The sequence below is a fragment of the Cherax quadricarinatus genome, chromosome 14 (genome assembly GCF_038502225.1).
Source record: "Cherax quadricarinatus isolate ZL_2023a chromosome 14, ASM3850222v1, whole genome shotgun sequence".
Lineage (NCBI taxonomy): Eukaryota > Metazoa > Arthropoda > Malacostraca > Decapoda > Parastacidae > Cherax > Cherax quadricarinatus.
This window is the reverse complement of record NC_091305.1, coordinates 6,693,679-6,708,038: the sequence shown is the minus strand read 5'-3', so window position 1 is coordinate 6,708,038 and position 14,360 is coordinate 6,693,679. Positions and strand designations below refer to the sequence as shown.

Sequence of the window (14,360 nt, the reverse complement as noted above, 5' to 3'; positions counted from 1 at the left end):
GGGGTGGGTTGTGTGTTGTGTGTGGGGTGTGTGGGTGTGTGGGGTGTGTGGGGTGTGTGGGGTGTGTGTGGGGGTGTGTTTTGGTGTTGGGTTTTTTGTTTTTGGGGGGTTCGTGTGTGTGGAAAATTGTGGGGGTGTGGGGCTTGTGTGGGGTTGTTTTTGTGGGGTGTTTTTGGTGGGGTGAAATTTTTGTGTTATGGGGGGTTTGTGTGGGGGTTGTGTGTAGTGTGGGGGTGTGTGTGGTGTGTGTGGGGTTGTGTGTGGGGTTGTGGGGTGTGTGGGGGGTGTGGGGTTTTTGTGGGTGTGTGTGGTGTGTGTGTGGGGTGTGTGTGGTGTGTGTGGGTGGGTGTGTGGGGTGTGTGTGGGGTGTGGGGTGGGGTGTGTGTGGGGTGTGTGTGGGGTGTGTGTGGGGTGTGGTGGGGGGTGTGGGGGTGTTTTGTGTGGGGGTTTGTGTGTTTGTGTGTGGGGTGTGTTGTGTGGGGTGTTTTTGGGGGTGTGTAGGGGTGTGTGGTTTTTGTGGGTTGGGGGTTTTTGTGGGGGGTGTGTTTGTGTGGGGGTTGGGGGTTTTGGGTTGTGGGGGTTTTTGTGTGGGGTTGTGGAGGGTGTGTGGGGTGTGTGGGTGTGGGGGGTTTTTGGGGGTTGTGGGGGTGGTGTGTGTGGGGTGTTTTGGGGTGTGTTTGTGTGGGGTGTGGGGGTTGTGTGTGGGTTTTGTGTTTGTGTGTGGGGTTTTTTGGGGGGGTGTGAGGGTGTGGGGTGTGGGGTGTGTGGGGTGGGGGTGTGTGGGGTGTGTGGGGTGTGGGGGGTGGGGGGTGTGGGGTGCGTGTGGGGTCTTTGGGGGGGTGGGGGGGTTTGGGGTGGGGTGGGGTGTGTGGGGTGCTTGGGGTGTAAAATTGCGTGTAGAATTGTGGGGGGTTGGTGTGTGGGGTGTGTTTTGGTGTGTGGGGGGGTTATTTGTGGGGGAAAATTGGTTTTGGGTGTGTGGGTGTTTGTGTTTTGTAGGGGGTGTGTTTGTGGGGGTGTTTTGTGAAGGGGGTGTTGTTGGGGTGGTGGGGTGTGTTTTGTGTGTGGGGTGTGGGGATTTTGTGAATTGTGTGTTTTTGTGTGGGGTGTGTGTTGTGTGTGGGGTGTGTGTTGTGTGTGGGGGTGTGTTGTGTGTGGGGTGTTTTTGTGTAGGGTGTGGGGTGTGGGGGTGTGGGGTAGGGTGTGTGTTGTGAAAGGGTGTGTGGGTTTTGTGGGGTGTAGGGATTTGGTGTTGTTTTGGGGTTTTTGGGGGGGGGGTTTTTGGGGTTTTGGGGGGGTGTGGGGTGTGGGGGAAAGGTGTGGGGGGGTGGGGGGGTGTGGGGTTTTGTGGAGGGTGTGGGGGGTTTTTGTGTGGGGTTTTTGTGTTTGTGTGAAGTGTGTTTTGTGTGGGGTTGTGTTTTTGTGTGGGTGTATGTTGTTGGGTGATTTGTGGGTTTGTAGGGTTGTTGTTGTGTGTGGGGTGTGTGTTGTGGGGGGGGGGTGTGTTTGTGTGTGGGGTGTGTGTTGTGTGGGGGTGTGTGTTGTGTTGGGGTGTGTTTGTTGGGGGGTTTTGTTTTGGGGGTGTGTGGGGGTGTGTGTTGTGTGTGGGGTGTTTGTGTGGGGTGTGTGTTGTGTGGGGTGGGGGTGTTTGTGGGGCCCAAGGGTGTTGTTTCCCGGGTGGGTTGTGTGGGGGTTTGTGGGTTGGGGTGTGGGGGTGTGTTTTGTGTGGGGGTTTTTTGTGGGGGTGTGTGGGGTGTGGGGTGTGTGGGGTGTGTGGGGTGTGGGGTGTGGGGTGTGTGGGGTGTGGGGTGGGGTGGGGTGGGGTGGTGGGGTGTGTTGTGTGTGGGGTGGGGTTGTGTGTAGGGTGTGTGGGGTGTGTGGGGTGTGTGGGGGAAAGTTTTGGGGGTGTGTGGGGTGTGTGGGGTGTGTGGGGTGTGGGGTGGTGGGTTTTGCGTGTGGTTTTGGGGTTTTGGTGTAGGGTGTGTTGTGGGGTTTTGTGGGGGGGTGTAGGGTGTGTGGGGGGGTGTGGGGTGTGTGGGGGGGGGTGTGGGGGGTGTTTTGGGAGTGGGGGGTTTTGGAGGGGGAAGGGTGTGTGTTGTGGGGTGTTGGGTGTGTTGTGTGTGGGGTGTGTTTGTGTTGTGTGTGGGGGGGTGTTTTGTGGGGGGTGGAGTGTGTGGGTTGGGGGTGGGGGTGTGTGGGGTTTTGTGTGGGGTGTGGGGGGTGTGTGTTTGGGGGTGGGGGGGTGTGGTTTTGGGGGTTGTAAGTTTTGGGGGGTGTGGGGTGTGGGGGGTTTGGTGTGGGGTTTTTTGGGTGGTGGGGTGTTGTTGTGTGTGGGAGTGTGTTTTGGGGGTGTAGTTGTTTTAATTTGGTTGTGTTTGTGTAGGGGAAATTTGTTTATTTGTGGGGGGGGGTTTTGTGTGTGGGGTGTGTGTTGTGTGTGGGGTGTTTGTTGGGGTTAGGGTGTTTTTATTGTGGGGGTGTGGTGTGGGGGTGTGTTTGTGGGGGTGGTTTTGTGTGGGGTGTTTTTTGTGTGTGGGGTGTGTGTTGTGTGGTGGGGGGGTTGGGGTTGTGTGTGTGGGGTGTGTTTTGTGTGGGTTGTGTGGGGGGTTGTAAGGGTGTGGGAGTGTGGGGTTGTGTGTAGGTTGGGGGTTGGTGGGGGTGTGTGGTGTGGGGGTCCCCAGGGTGTGTGGGGTGTGTGGGGTGTGTGGGGTGTGTGTGTGGTGTTTTTTGTGGGGGGTGTTTTGTGTGGGGGGTGTGGGGGTGTGTGGGGGGGTGTGGGGGGTGGGGGTGTGTGGGGTGTGGGGGTGGGGGTGTGGGGGTGTGGGGGGGTGGGGGGGTGTTTTTGGGTGGTGTGTTGTGTGGGGTGGTGTGGGGTGTGGGGGGTGGTGGGGGTGGGGGTGGTGGGGGTGTGTGGTGGGGGGTGTGTGGTGTGGGGGTGTTGGTGTGGGGGTGTGTGGTGGGGTGTGTGGGGGATTTGTGTGTGGGGGGTGTGTTTTGGGGTTTTGGGGTGTGGGGTTGTGTGTGGGGGTTGTGTGTGGGGTGTGGGGGTGGTGTGGGGTTTTGTGTGTGGGGTGTGGGGGTTTTTTTGTGTGGGGTGTGTGTTGTGAAAGGGGATTGTGTTTTTGGAAAGTGTGTTTTGGGGGTGTGTTTGTGTGTGGGGTGTGAAAAGTGTTGGGGTGTGTGTTGTTGGGGTTTGTGTACAAGTGGGGGTTGAGGGGTTTTGTGTTGTGTGTGGGGTGTGTGTTGTGTGTGGGGTGTGTGGTGTGTGGGGGTGTTTTGGGGGGGTGTGTGGGGGTGTTTTGGGGTTTTGGGTGTTTTTAGGTTTTGTGGGTTTTTGTGGGGGTTTTTTGAGGTGTGGGGTTTTGTGGGGTGTGTGGGGGTGGGGTGTGGGGTGTGTGGTGGGGGGTTTTTGGTGTGGGGTGTGTGGGGTGGTGTGGGGTGGTGGGGGGGTGTGGGGTGCGGGTGGGGGGGTGTAGGTGGTGTGGTGTGTGGGGTGTGTGGGTGTGTGGGTGTGTGGGGTGGTGTGGGGGTGTGTGGGGTGTGTGTTTTTGTGGGGTGTGTGTTGTGTGTGGGTGTGTGTTGTGTGTGGTGTGGGGTGTTTTGGGGGTGGGTGTGGGGTGTTTTGTGTTGGGGTGTGTGTTGTGGTGGGTGTGTTTTTAGTGTGTGGGGTGTGTGGGGTGTTTTGTGTGGGGTGTGTGTGGTTGTGTGTGGTTGTGTGTGGGGTGTGTGTGGGGTGTGTGTGGGGTTTGTGTGTGGGGTGTGTTTAGTGTGTGTTTTGGTGTTGGGGGGGTTTTGTGTGTGGGGTGTGTGGTGTGTGGTTGTGGGTGTGTTTTGTAGGGTGTGTGGTGTGTGGGTGTGGGTGTGTGGGGTGTGTGGGGGTTAGGGTGTGTGTGGTGTGGGGGTGTGGGGGGGGTGTGGTGTGGGGGGTGGTGGGGGGTGGGGGGGGGTGTGGGGGGTGGGGGGTGGTGGGGGGTGGTGGGGGTGTGTGGGGTGTGTAGGTGTAGGTGTGGGGGGTTTGTGGGTGTGTGGGGTGTGTGGGGGGGTGGGGTGTGGGGTGGGCCGGGGTGTGTGGGTGGGGTGGGGGGGGTGTGTGTTGTGGGGGGTTGTGTGTATTGGGGTGTGGGGATTTTTTGGGTGGGGTGTGTGGGTGGTGGGGTGTGTTTTGTGGGGGGTTGGGGTGTGTGGGGTGTGTTTTGTGTGGGGGTGTTTTTGTTGTGGGAATTGTGTGTTGTGTGTGGGGGGTGTGTGTTGGGGTGTGGGTGTGTGGGTGTGGGGTGGGGGTTTTGTGAAGGGTGGGGGATTTGTGAGGTGTGGGGTGTGTAGGGTGTGTGGGGGTTGGGTGTGTGGGGTGTGTGGTGTGGGGTGGTGGGTGTGTGGGGTGGTGGGGGGGGTTTTGTGGGGTGTGTGGGGTGGTGTGGGGTGGGGGTGGGGTTTTGGTGTGGGAGTGTTTTTAAAGGGGGGTGTAAGGGGGGTGTGGGGTGTGTGGGGTGGTGGGGTGGTGGGTGTGAGGGTGGGTGGGGGGGTTTGGGTGTTGGGGGTGTGGGAGTGGGTGTAAGTTTTTAAATTGGTGTATTTTTTGGGTGGTGGGGTGTGTGGGGTGGTGGGGGTGGGGGGGGGGTTTTCCCTTGGGGGGGTGTTGTTGTGGTAGGTGTGTTTTGTGGTGGGGTGTTGTTGTGGTGGGGTGGGGTGCATTGTGGGGGTGTGTGTTGTGTGGGGGGTTGTGTGTTGTGTGTGGGGTTTTGTTTTTGGGGGGTGTGGGATGTTGGGTGTAGGTGTGTGTTTTTTGGGGGTGTTGTGTGTTGTGGGGGGAATTTGTGTTGTTTGTGGGGTGTTTTGTGGGTGGTGTGTTGTGTGTGGGGTGGGGGGGGTGTGGGGTGGGGGTTTTGGGTGTGTGGGGGTTGTATGGTTGTGTGTAAAATTGTGTGTTGTGTGTGGGGTTGTGGGTTTTTGTTGGGGTGTGTGTTGTGTGTGGGTTTGGGTTGTGTGTGGGGGTTTTGTTTTGGGGGTGTGTGGGGGTGTGTGGGGTGTGGGGGGTGTGGGGGTTGTGTATGGGGTTTTGTTTTGGGGGTGTTTTTGGGGGGTGTTTTGGGTTGTGGGGTGTGTGGGGTGGGGGTGTTGTGTGGGGTGTGTGGGGTGTGTGGGGTGGGGGGTTGTGGGGGGTGGGGGGGGTGGGGTTTTGGGGGGTGGTGTGGGGTGGGGGGGGTGTGTGGGGTGTGTGGGGGGGTTTTGGGGGTGTGTGGGGGGTGTGGGGTGTGTTTTGGGGGGGGGTTGGGGTAGGGTGTGTGTTGTGTGGGGTGTGTTTTGTGTGGGGTTGTGTGTGGGGGTGTGGTGTGTGGGGTGGGGTTTTGTGTGTGGGGTGTTTTTGGTGTGTGGGGGTTTGTGTGGGGGTTTGTGTGGGGGTGTGTGTGGGGTGGGGTTGTGTGTGGGGTGTGGGGTGGGGTTTTGTGTGTGGGGTGTGTGTTGTGAGGGGTGTGTGTGTTTTTTGGGTTGTTTTGGTGTGGGGTGTTTTGTGGGGGTGGGGTTTGTTAAATTTGTTTTGGGGTGTGTGGGGGGGTTTTGGGGTGGTGTGGGGTGGTTTTGGGGGGGTGTGGGGTGGGGGGTGTGGGGTGGGTGTGGGGGGGTTTTGTGGGGGTGTGTGGGGGTGGGGGTGGGGTGTGTGGGGTGACGTGTGGGTGTGTAGGGTGGTGTGGGTGTTAGGGTGGTGTAGGGTTTTGTGTTAGGGTGGGTGTGGGGTTTGTGGGGTTGTGGTGGGGTGGGGTGTTTATTGGGGTGTGTGTTGTGTGTGGGTGTGTGTTGTGTGTGGGGTGTTTTTGTGTTGGGTGTGTGTTGGGTGTGGGGTGTGTTTTGGGGTGTTGGGGGGGTGTGTGGTTGTGTGGGGTGTGTGTGGGGTGTGTTGTGGGGTGGGTGTGTGGGGTGTGGGGTGTGTGTTGTGTGTAGTGTGTGGGGTGTGTTGTGTGGGTGTGGGGGGTTTTATATTTGTGTGTGGGGGTGTTTTGTTGTGTGTGGGGTGTGGGTGGGGGGGTTTTGTGGGGGTGTGTGGGGGTGTTTTGGTGTGTGGGGTTGTGTAGGGTGTGGGGGTGTTTTGGTGTGGGGGTGGGGGTGTGTGGGGTTTTGTTGGGGGTGTGTGGTGTGTGGGTGTGTGGGGGGGGGTTTTGGTGTGGGGTGTGTGGGGGGGGGTTGGGGTGTGTGGGGGGGGTTGGGGTGTGTGGGGGGGGGTGTGGGGGGTGTGTGGGGGGGGGTTTTGGGTGTGTGGGGTGTGGGGGTGCTCCCGGGGTGCTTGTGGGGTGCGTGTAGGTGGGGGGGTGGGGGGGTGTGGGGTGCGTGTAGGTGTGGGGGTGCGTGTCAGGTGTGGGGGGGTGCGTGCCCGGGGGGGGTTTTTGTGGGGTGTGTGGGGTGCGTGTCGGTGTGTGGGGGTGTGGGGGTGGGGTGGTGTGTTGGGGTGGGGTGTGTGTTGTGGGGGGGTGTGTGTTGTGAGTGGGGTGTGTGTTTTTGAGTGGGGGTGTTTTGTGGTGGGGGTGTGTTGTGTGGGGTGGGGGTGTGTTGTGTGTGGGGTGTTTTTTGTGGGGTGTGTGTTGTGTGTGGGGTGTGTGTTGGGTGTGGGGTGTGTGTTGGGTGTGGGGTGTGTGTTGTGTATGGGGTGTGTGTTGTGTATGGGGTGTGTGTTGTGTGTGGGGTGTGTGTGGGGTGTGTGTTGTGTGTGGGGTGTGTGGGGTGTGTGGGGTGGGGGGGGTTGTGTGGGGTGTGTGTGGGGGTTTGGTGAAAAAAAAAGGGTGTGGGGAGGGTTTTTGGGTGCTTGTGGGGGTGGGGGTTTTGTGGAAGGGGTGGGGGTTTTGTTGGGGTGTGGTTGTGTGTGGGGTGTGTGTTGTGTGGGGGGTGTGTGTTGTGTTGGGGGTGTGTTGTGTGTGGGGTGTTTTTTGGGTGTTTTTGTGTAGGGTTGTGTGTTGTGTTGGGGTGTGTTTGGGGTGTGTGTTGTTTTGGGGTTGTGTGTTTTTTTAGGGTGTGTGTTGTGTGTGGGGGTGTTTTTGGGTGTGGGGTGGGGGTGTGTTGTGTGTGGTTTTTGTGGGAATTTGTGTTTTTGTGTGGGTGTGGGGGTGGGAGTGTGGATTTGGGGTGTAGGGGTGTGGCGTGTGTGCGTTAGTGTGGGGGTGTGTAGTGTGTGTGTTGTGGGGTGGGGGTGTGTGGGGTGTGTGGGGTGTGTGGGGTGTGTGTGGGGTGTGTGGGAGTGGGGTGGTGTGTGGGTGTGTGGGTGTGTGGGGTGTGTGGGGTGTGTGTGGGGTGGGGTGGGGGTGTGTGTGGTGTGTGTGTGGTTGTGTGTGGTGTGTGTTTTTGGTGTGAAATTGTGGTGGGGTGTGTGGTGTGTGTGTGGGGTGTGTGTGGGTGTGTGGGGGGTGTGTGTGGGGTGTTTGGGGGTGGTGTGGGGGGTTTGGTGGGGGGTGAAAGTGGTGTGGGGTGGTTTTGGGTTGGTGCCCGGGGGTGTGGGGGGTTTGGGGGGGGGTTGTGGGGGGTGGGGGTGTGTAGGGGTGGTGGGGGTGTGTAGGGGTGTGTGGGGTGTGTGGGGGCGGAAAGGTGTGTTTTGTAGGGGGTGTGGTTTTGTGTGGGGGTGGGTTTTGTGTGTGGGGTGTGTGGTGTGGGGGTTTTTTGTGTGGGGTGTGTGTTGGGGTTTTGGGGTGTGTGTTGGGAGGGGGTGGGGGTTGTGTGTAGGGGGGGTGTTTGTGTGGGGGGTTGGGGGTTGTGTGTGGGGTGTGTGTTTTGGGGGGTGTGGGGTGTGTGTGGGGTGTGTGTGGGGTGTGTGTGGGGTTTTGTGTGTGGGGTGTGTTTTGTGGGGGTTTTAATGTTGGGGTGTGGGGGTGGGGTTTTGGGGGTGTGTAAGGGGTTGGGGGTTTTGGGGGTGTGGGGGGGGTGGGGGGGGGGTGTGTGGGGTGTGTGGTGTGTGGGAGGGTGTGGGGGGGTGGGGGTGTGTGGGGTGTGTAGGGGTGTGGGGGGGTGTGGGGTGTTTTGGGGGGTGGGGGTGTGTGGGGTGTGGTGGGGGTGTTGTTGTGTGGGGTGTGAAGTGGTGTGTGGGTTTGTGGGGGGGTGTATTGTGTGGGGTGTGGGGGGTTGGTGTGGGTGTGGGGTTTGGTGAAATGGGGTGGTGTTGTGAAAATTGTTTTTGGGGGATTTTTTGGGGTGGGGTGTGTTTGTGGTAGGGTGTTGTGTGGGGGGTGTGTGTTGTGAGGGGGGTTTTGTGTGGGGTGGTTTTTGGGGGGGGTGTGTAGGGGGGGTGTGTTTTTGGGGGTTGGGTTTGTTTTAGGGTGTGTTTGTGTGAGGGTGTGTTTGGGGGTGTGGGTGTATTTTTTGTGTAGGAGGTGTGTTTGGGGGGTTTGTGGGGTGTGTTGTGTGTGGGGTGTGTGGGGTGTGTGGGGTTTTTGGTGTGGGGTGTGGGGTGTTTTGGTTTTTGTGTGGGGTGTGTGAATTTTGGGGTTTTTGGGGGTGTGTGGGGTGTGTGGGGTGTGTGGGGTGTGTAGGGTGTGGGGTTGTGTGGGGTAATTGGGGTTTTTTGGGGGATTGTGTGGGGTGTGGGGTGTGTGGGTGTGGGGTGTGGGTGTAGGGTGTTTTGTGGGGTGTGTGGGGGTGTGTTTTGGTGTGTGGGGTGTGTGTGGGGTGTTGGTTTTTTGGGGGTGGTTTTGTGTGTGGGGTGGTTTTGGGAGTTGTTTTGGGGGGGCCGTGTGGGGTGTGTGTTGTGGGGTGGGGTGTGTGTTGAAAGGTGGGGTTTTGGTGGTGGGGTGTTTTGGTGTGTGGGGTTTTTGGGGGGGGTGTGTGGGGTGTGGGGTTTGGGGTTTTTAGGGTGTGTGTTTGTGTGGGGTTTGTTGTGGGGTGGGTGTGTGTTGTGTGGGGTGTGTGTTGTGTGTAGGTGTGGGGTTGTGGGGTGGGGTTTTTGTGTGTTTGTGTGGGGTGTGGGGTTGTGTGTAAAATTGGTTTTGGTGTGTGGGGTGTTTTTGGGGTGTGTGAGTTGTGTGTTGGTGTAATGTATGTTTTTGTTTTAAATTTTTAAATTGTGTTGTGAAGGTGTGGGGTTGTGTGGGTTGTGGAGTTTTTGTGGGGTGTGTGTTTTTTGTTGGGTTTTGTTTGTGTGCTTTGGGTTGGTGTTTTTAAGAGTGTTTTTGTTTTTTTGTGGGGGGAGTTGTGGGTTTTGTTTTGGGTTTTTTTGGGTGTGGTGGGGTGTGTGGGTGTGTGGGGGTGTTGTGTGTGGGGTGTGTGGGGTGTGTGGGGTGTGTTTTGTGGGGGGGGTTGTGTGTTGTGGGGGGGGTTTTTGTGTTTTTTGTGGGGTTTTTGTTGGGGTGTGAAGGTTTTGTGAAGGTGTGAAAAAGTGTTTTTAAAGGTTTTTTTGTGGTTTTTTTGTGGGGTGGCTTAGAAAGAAGGTTTTTGGGGGGGTTTTTTGTGGGGTGGTTTTTGAGGGGTCTTTGGGGGGGAATTATTTTAGGGTTTTGGGGTGGTGATTTGGGGGGTGGGGAATGGCATTGTTTTTGGTGGGTAGGTTTTGTTTTATTGTTGGGGTTTTGGGGTGTGTGTTGTGGGGGGTTTTTAATTTTTAAAAAAGTGGGGTGTTGTTGTGGGTTGGAATTTTTGTGTTTTTAGGGTGTGTTTTGTGTGTAAGTGTGTTGTTAGTGTGAATTGTGGGGTTGCTGTAAGAAAGGGGTTTTGGGGGGTGAAAGGGTGTGGGGGTTGGGGGTTTTGGGGGGGTTGTTGTGGGGGGTTTTGGGGTGTGGGGTGGGGGTTGGGGCCCCGGGGGTTGGAGGGGAGGGGGGGAGGGGGTTTTGGGGGTTTAGGGTGTGTGTTGTGTTTTAGGGTGTGGGGGTTTTTGGGTGCCAAGTGTGTTTTGTGGTGGGGTTTTGTGGGTGGGGTGGGGTGTTTTGTTGGGTGGGGTGTGTGTTGGGGTGTGGTGTTTTGTTTGTTTTTTTGGGGGGGGTGTGTTGTGTGGGGTGTGTGTTGTGTGTGGGGGTGTGTGTTGTGTTTTAATTGTGTTGTGTGTGGGTGTGTTGTGAAAAGGGTTTTTGTGGGGTGTGTGTTGTGTGGGGGGTTGTGGTTGTGTGTGGGGTTTTATTTTGGGGGTTGTGGGGTTTGTTTGTGTGTAGGGTGTTGTTTTTGTAGTTTTTTGGTTTTGTTGTGTGTAAAAATTGGGGGTTTTGTGTGGGGGGGTGTGTTGTGTGGGGGGTTTTGTATGTGGGGTGTGTGTTGTTTTGTGGGAGTGTTGTGTTGTGTGTGGGGTGTGGGGGGTGGGGTGTGGGTTGGGGGTTTTGGGGTGGGGGTTTTGGGGGTTTGGGGTGTGGGGGGGTGGGGGTTTTGGTGGGGGGTTTTTTTGGGTTGTGTGGGGGGGTTTTTTTGGGGTGTGTTTTTTGTGGGGTGTTTTGTTGTGGGGGTGGGGGTGTGTGTTTGGGGTAGGTGTGTGTTTTTGTGTGGGGTGTTTTGTTGTGTGTGGGGGTGTTTTTTTGTGGGGTGGGGTTTTTGTGTGTTGTATTTAAATTATGAAATTGTTTTAAAATTTTAAGTGGGGTGTTTTGGGGTGGGGGGGGTGGGGGTTTGGTGGGGTGTGTTGGTTTGGTGTGTGTTTTTTGTGGGGGGTGTTGTTGTGTGTAGGGTTTTTTTGTGTTTTGTGTTTTTAAATTTTTTGTTGTTTTTTAGGAGTGGGGTGTTTGTGTGTGAGGAATTGTGTGTTGTGTGGGGCATTTTTTTTGTTGTGCGGGTGTGTATTTTTTTTGTGCATTTTTTTTTGTGTTAGGGAAGTTTTTGTGTTGTGTGGGTGTGTTGTGTGTAGGGTTTTTTGGGGGTTGTTTTTGTGGTGTGTGTTTGTGGGTGTGTTGTGTGGGGTTTGTGTTTGTGTGGGGGGTTGTGTTTTGGGGTGTGTTTGTGTTTTTTTGGTGGCGGGGAATTTTTGGGGTGTTTTTTTTGTAGGGTTTTTTGGTGTGTTTGTGTGTGGGGTGTGTTTTTTGGGTGTGGGGGGTGTTTGTGTGTGGGGTGTTTTTGGGGGTGTTTTTAGGAGTTGTTTTTGTTTTTTTTTATTTTTTGGGGTGTTTTTTAATTTTTTGTGAGGTTTGTGGGGCCAGGGGGGGGCCAATTTTTGTTGTGTGTGGGGTGTGTGTTGTGTTTTGGGTTTTGTTTTGCCAGTTTGGGATGTGGGAAAATTTTTGGAGGGTTTTTGGGGAGGGTTTTGTGTGGGGTTTTGTGGGGGTGTTTTGGGTTGTTTTGGGGTTTTGTGGGGTTTTTGTGGGGTTTTTTTGTTTTTTTGGGGTGTGGTTTTTTGGGTGGGGTTGTGTGTGGGGTGTGTTTGTGTGTGGGGTTTTTGGGGAATGTTTTTGTTTTAAAATTTTTTTTGTGTGTAGGGTGTGTGTTGTGTGGGGGGTGTGTTTTGTGTGAAGGGTTTTTTTTTTATGTTTGTGTGGGGGTTTTTGTGTTGTTTTTTTGTGGGAAAATTGTGGTTGGGGGTGAAAAAGGGTGTGTGTTGTTGTTTTTTGGGTTTTTTGTGTTGTGTTTTGTGGGATTTTTTTGTAATTTTTTTTGTGTTAGGGTTTTGTGTTGTGGGGGGTTTTTGTTGGGGATTTTGGGGTGGGGGTTGTGTTTTTTTTGGGGTGTGTGTTGTGGTGGGGTGTTTTTTTGGTTTTTGATTGTTTTGTGTAGGGATTTGTTGTGGGGGGGTGTTTTTTGTGGTAAATTGTGTGTTGTTTAGAATTTGTGTTGGGGAGTGGGGTGTGTTTGAGGGGGGTTGTGTGTTGTGATTGGGGTGTGTTGGGAGTGGGGTGTGTTTTTGGTGGGGTGTGTGTTGTGGTGGGGTGTTTTGGGGGGTGGGGTGTGTTGTGGAGGGGGTTGTTGTGGTGGGGGTGTTTTTGTAGGGGTTGTGTTTTTGTGTTGGGGTGTGTGTTGTGGGGGAGTGTGTTTTTTTTGTGGGGTGTGTGTTGTGGTGGGGTGTGTTGTGTGTGGGGGTGGTGTTGTTTTAAATTGTGTTGTGTGTGGGGTGTGTGTTGTGGGGGTGAATTGTGGGGGTTGTTTTGTGAAGGGGGTGTTTTTTGTGTGTGGGGTGTTGGGGTGTGTTTTTGTTTTGGGGGTGGTTTTGTTATGTGTGGGTGTGGGGGTGTGTTGTGTAGGGGTGTGTGTTGTGTGGGGGTGTGAGGTGTGTTTGGGGGTGTAAGTGTGTTTTTTGGGGGTGTGGGTTTTGTTGTGTAGGAGTGTGGGTGTGTTTGGGGTGGGTGTGTTGTGGGGGGTGTGTTGTGGGGGTTTGTGTTTTTTGTGTTGTGTGTTTGTGTTTTGTTATTTGTGTTGTGGGGGTGTTTTGGCCCAATTTTGTTTTGGGTGTGTTGTGTGGGTGTGTTTTGTGAAAGGGTTGTGGTGTAAAATTTGAGTTTTGTGTGGGGTGTGTTGTGTGGGTGTGTGTTGTGTGGGGTGTGTTTGTGTGGGGTGTGTGTTGTGTGGGGTGTGTGTTGTGTAGGGTGTGTTGTGGGGGTGTGTTGTGGGGGTTTTGTTGTGTGGGGAATGTTTGTGTGGAGTGTTTGTGTGGGGAATTGGGGGGTTGTTGTGGGGGTTTGGGGTTTTTGTGGGGTGTGTTGTGTGGGGTGTTTTTTGGTGGGGTGTTTTGTGGGGTGTGTGTTTGGTGTTTTTGGGGGTGTGGTTGTGGGATGTGTTTGTGGGGATGTTTTTGTGTGGGATGTTTGTGTGTGGGGTGTGTTGTGTGGGGTGAAGTTGTGGGTGTCTTGTTTAAAGGGGGTGATGGGGGGGGTGTGTGTTTAGGGGGGGTTTGGGTTTTGGGGGGGTTTTGGGGGGGAGTATGGGTTTGTGGGGGGGAAAGGTATGGGTGTTTGTGGGGGATGGGTTTTGTGGGGGGGGGGTATGGGTTTTTGTGGGGGTGGGAGTATGGACGTTTTTGGGGAAAGGGGTATGGGTGTTTGTGGGGTGGGGTATGGGTGTGTGGGGGATGGGGTATGGGGTCCCCATGGGGTGGTGGTATGGGTGTCTGGGGGGGCGGGTAGGGGGTGTCTGTCTGGGTGTGGGTAGGGTGTTTGTGGGGGTGGTGGGTGGGGTTGGGGTAAAGGGGGGGCGTGCTAAACTCGGGAAAAAGTCCCCTTCGACCCCCGGGTTGGGGGAAAAGCGGGCCCGCAAAATCAAGTTCTGTAACATCATTTCCCCAAGAATGCCTTCCTGGTCGCCTGCACTGGGGACGATTAAGCCAAAAAACTCCCACCTCCACCCCCTGAAAAATCCCCCATGAACTTGGTTGTCAATCTCTAATTCTCCATGCATGAAGGCGGGAAAAGTTCTGGCCTCAAACGCTCGACAGTATCATCCCTCCCCCTTTCCCCGAAAGAAATCAAGACATCCATCGGAAAGAAAACCTGCGACACGATGGATACCCCTTACCCCAAAAAACCAAATCCCTTTTCCTGGTTAAAATCCCTTCACGGACACTTCTGGGTTTCCCCCGGGGTTTTCTGACAGCCGGCTGTACTGCATGATGTATGCACGTGCACTTTGCAAATGCAGCAAAATCCGGCACTTTTAACACCACCATAAACGAACTATTCCATCTGAACAACATGCCTGCCTTCGATTTCCAGGACTCCACACCTTCAGCCGACATCCTCAAGATCCTTCCCAATGTTGTGAACTTTACTGCACCTGCAGACCTGTCTCCTTTTGCCCAAACAACCGTTCACGAAACTTCTACAACTACTTCCACCGCCGACGCTGATTATTCTGCCTCCACCATCGCCTCCCAACCTACACCACCAACACACCTCTCCACTGTTCCTGCCAACCCACAGTCACCTGCCAGCACCACTGTAGACTCGCCTACTGAATCTGCTTTCAAAGAAGATATTGATGACTCCAGTACATTCTCATGGGAAAACCTTACCTTCTACACTTCTCCATCAAATGCTGACACCATGACTTACACTGAGCTCTACAAAGGCCTCAGTGCCGGAACAGTCAAGTATGCCTGCGAGCCACCACTTCACTTCACACTTAGCCAAGTTCTTAAGTTCATCAAGCCTCTACGTTTCACCTTTGGTAACAAGACTAAACTATACCACCTCTACAGAAGCAGCTTCAATAAATCTGAAAATGGCTCCACTACAAACCTGCCCCCTTAATCATTCCAATAACACCCACCAGTGAGTTGCCCATGTGATGTTCCTACCTGCCTGCCCTCCCCTGCGACCTAGCCTTTTGCCAGCTTTTCAAGATTCAAGACCTTCGACTACCACAAGACGGTTGCAACACAGCCTGCTCCTCCTGTTTCTCCAATCCTGCCTAACAAGCGCCTAGTTGCTGGGTTAAGACCTGGCACTTTCTCTACGACTGTGGACACTCCTCTCCAAAGCTTTACTTCGCCT

At 55.2% G+C, this 14,360-nt stretch overlaps 1 protein-coding gene across 4 annotated transcripts in view; it reads right to left on the bottom strand.

Moving 5' to 3' along the window:
• Positions 1-14,360, bottom strand: part of SA1 (stromal antigen) — a 219,519-nt gene that overhangs the window by 179,016 nt on the left and 26,143 nt on the right. The window lies entirely within an intron of this gene.